The sequence below is a fragment of the Symsagittifera roscoffensis genome, chromosome 4 (assembly GCF_963678635.1).
Source record: "Symsagittifera roscoffensis chromosome 4, txSymRosc1.1, whole genome shotgun sequence".
Lineage (NCBI taxonomy): Eukaryota > Metazoa > Xenacoelomorpha > Acoela > Convolutidae > Symsagittifera > Symsagittifera roscoffensis.
Genome location: NC_087065.1, coordinates 77,131,775 through 77,136,182, shown reverse-complemented (window position 1 = coordinate 77,136,182; position 4,408 = coordinate 77,131,775).

Sequence of the window (4,408 nt, the reverse complement as noted above, 5' to 3'; positions counted from 1 at the left end):
TGCGAGATGAGGAAGTTTACCTTCTGCCAGCATTATCGAAAGAAGATGCGAGGAAGGAAAACCTATCTTTAAAAAGACGAAGAGAACTTCTAGACGAAGGAGTTCCAAAGGAGAAAATCAAAATCAGGAATTTCGAGCTGTTCAATGATGGTAAAAAAGAGATGATAGAAGCAGAACAAGCAGATGATGCTTGACGAGGCTTTCTCAACATCCTGCAAATGAATGTAAGAAGTCTCATAAATCTCGAACGACGAATGAAGTTTGCAAATGCTATAGCAACATCAAACTATGACATAATATGTCTCTGCGAGACTTGGTTAAACGAAAAAATTGCATCATCTGAATTAATGCTAACTGAATACAGTATTTATAGATCAGAACGACAAACAGCCAAAGATCAAAATTTGCACGGTGGAGTACTAATGGCAGTGAAACAAACATTTTCATCTAAATTGTTGTCAAATAAGCAACTTGAATGTTGTTTAACTTGCAGCATCCAAATAAACGATAAACGAATTATTGTCTGCTGTTTTTACAATCCACCTTCGAGCAGCAAATATCGCTATTGTCTAGGCGATTTCGCACAAATTTTAAATGAAACCGAGAAATCAAATCAATCAACTCCAACACTTATTTGCGGAGATGTAAATTTTCCAAATGAAAACTGGATTGACTATAGTAGCACGGAAAATGAAGAAAACTCAATAATTGAACTAATCGAGCAACATCAGTTCGAGCAGGCAATAGATTTTCCAACTTGTGGCAAAAACACCCTAGACATTACATTATTCAAAAATTGTCACATTCATGCGACTCCTGACGAAAATTTCTCAAAAATTTACATTTGCTCCGACCACAAAGCAATCAGCATTCGAATTGAATGTCCTCACCATGAGGTAAAGGTCGCTATTGAAAACTTTTGAAGCTTTGGTAGCGTGGACTATAACGAAATCAAAAAATCAATCCTAAGTGAGCCTTTCTCACCAGTATGTCACACAAACATCAATAGAATGTGCGAGGAACCTTACGACTATTTGGAAAATTTGGTAAACCAACATGTGCCTGGAAGAACGAGACGTCGCCAATCGCTTCCGCCATGGGTTACGCCAAGTACCTCAAACATCATGAACAAACTGCGAACACAAACTAGAATATACAAATTGAAACCTACAAGCTACCGCAGAAATCTCATTCTATCTCTAGATAAAATGGTGGAAGAAGCAGTAGAGGAAGATAGAGTAAATTATCGGGAAAATTTGATGTCCACTCGTAACACACATTTAATTTTCAAACAATTTAAGAGTCTGAAAAAATAAGAAACTCTCCCAAAGACTATGATCAAGGACGAAATAGCTGTTTCCAAAGCCAAAGAAAAAGTGAACTTTTTGAATGATTATTTTTACTCTGTTTTTTCGCCCAAATCAAGCTTCAACCTCAGTGACATGAAGTGCGAAAACACGATATTGAGTAACTTCAGTATCTCAAAAACATATTTAAACCAAATTATAACAGAGCTGGACATAACAAAATCGCGGAGCCCAGATGGACTCCCACCAATTTTCTTCCAGCGAACGGCAAGAGAAATGATCACAATTTTGCATTGCGTTTTTCAAAACATCAAGAGGTTAAGGAAAATACCAGATAAATGGAAAGTTGCTGCTGTGTCGCCTATTTACAAGAAAGGTGACAAACGACTAATGAAAAACTACCGGCCGGTGTCACTCCTCAATATCATGAGTAAACTCCTGGAAAAATGCATGAATCCAGCGTTGTATGACCATTTCATCAAATTTCTCACAAGAAGTCAGCACGGTTTTGTTAAAAACCGTTCATTTGTTACAAACATGTTATCTTTCTTGAAAGAAATCTACGAAGCAATTGACAAGAACGCTGAAAACCATGTGATGGCTTTCTATACCGACTTCTCTAAGGCATTCGACAAAGTCCCGCTTACGAACTACTGAAGAAAATGAGCAACATTAGAGTTGGAGGCTGTTTCCTTGAAATAATCGCCGACTATCTCAGCAACAGGAAACAAATTGTTCGTGCTGACAATTTCTCATCAGAAACTTTAGAAATTACAAGTGGCGTACCACAAGGATCGTTGATTGGTCCATTATTCTTCTGTATCTTCATAAATGATCTTCCTGAAGTATTGAAATTTAGTGACCCATTTATCTTTGCAGACGACCTAAAATTACTAGCAGTGAATGTAGACACAAAGGACATCCAGCAGGACCTAAAAAGCGTTGAAAACTGGGTAGACAAAAACAAGATGAGTCTGGCACTGGACAAATGTTTTAAAGTCGAATTTAGAGGAAATCAACACGAATGTATTCTTTGTGAAACAGCAGTGGAAAGCTCGAATGTGATAAAGGATCTAGGAATACATGTGTCCAAACATTTAACATGGACAACCCAAATTGACTCAAGAATGACGAAAGCGAATAAAACGTTCTATTGCATCCGCAGAAACTTAGAATTCAAAGTCAAAATGCGCATAAAACTTGGTCTGTACAAATCTTTAATACTTCCTGTTCTAACGTATGGTCTAATTATTTGCAATATCTCAAGAAGCGACTTAGGGAGATTAGAAAGGTTCCAAAAGAAAGTCTTAAAATGGATCACGGGAAACGATTCTGACTCTACAGAGCAGCTGAGATTGTTAAACATCCTGCCTCTGGCGTTGTTTCTCCAGCTGAACGAGTTACTGATGATGGCGAAATTCATGCATGAAGAAAACGATCACATTAAGCTCCCGGCAAAAATTGAAAATCCAGGAAGAACGAAAGAAATTTTCAACCTAAACAAGACCAGAACTGAAAAAGCTAGAGGAGAGTTTACATTCAGGACGTGCCGTCTAATAAACCGACTAAATCAGAAAATTGAATTTCGAGAAATGCGAGGCTTAAAGCGAAGATTGATACAGATGATGTGGAAATTTTTCGACGATCAATTCTCAGAACAAAACAAGTGCACATGGGTCCTCTTCTGTGACTGCAACATGTGCTGAAATAACTGGACAAAATTTTGAGAACTTTGGGGATATCATCCCATCAGTATCCTACTGAAAATTCACAACAACAACAACAACAACAACAACAACAACAACAACAACAACAACAACAACAACATTCAAACCAGAATAATAATTTTTGCGGTATTTATTCGCAATTGAATTTGTCTCGACCATGTTGAAATTTGGACTTTTTTTGGACAAACGACAAAAAGATTGGTTGGCATGTTTGAAAAAAATTCACGGCTTAAAACCGTCGGCCCTAGTTCAGCAGATATATCTCAGACTTCATTTGACTGACAGGTTCAGTTGAGGTAATAACTGATAGTTTCTTTGGTCTGGGGTTCAATTATGTTTTTCCGATTTCAGACACCTTCGTTCTGGAAAACTTTATTTGTTAATGTAACTTTTTGAGCAATTTTATCTTTAAAGTAACATGTTGAGCAACGAGAACAAAAAAGCTCGGACTTTTTAGGAATAAAACTTAGGAAAAAAGCAAATTAGTTGGATAGGAGTGAAGTTTTTTGATACAACAGTCAAGTTTGATAAAATGTGTTTTAAAAAAAACATTACGCCTGAAATGCAGGCCAAAATTGTCCTTACTTTTAGGTCCCTTCGAAGGACGAAATATCTTGAACTGTTCCTCGGACCAACATTTCACAATTAACAAAAATTTGTTAAGATCTCCAATCGTAATTTTTTTGGGAAAATTCGTTCCACCCATCGCCTCGGGAACCATTGGTTGCCAATGTTCTGAAAGGCCTCAATTTTATCATTGAACTCATCTCGCAACTTAATGACGACCCCTTTGGAATTTTCATTGAGGAATAGCGGATTCTCATTTTCTACGCCAATATTGTAACTTGGGCCTGCGGTATTTACGCACATCTTGTGACATCGAAAGCTTCACGATTTTTAATCTCCTCAACAAGGAGGATGGTAAACAGGATGGTGAGCGTTGTGGCCTGCTGAATGCGTATGCCAAGTATGTTAGTCCATTTTGTATGCATAGAGTAGCAGATTCTCTCGACACTGTACTCTTAATTGGCGATTACGATGAGCAGACTACCTGGTTCTTCGTTTGTAAAGTGGGAACCGTCAACTTCATAACCAGAAATGTGGTTCATCAGCCATGACAATTCGCCAAGTTGGACGAAGATTTGTTGTCACCGACAAACTTACAGGTGACAAATATGCAACGACTGAAAGATATGCTTGAAGTCACGATGCCGTATGCTTCGTGTGAAGCGTCGTTCCCTATTGCTAAAAAGCAAAAAACAGACACTATTTTGCAAAAAAAAATGAGAAGCAAAGGATATTGCAGATACATATGGAAAAAGAGACGAAGACGTTGTCTACGAGTGCTGCGCAGAAACTGGTACGAAATGGTTG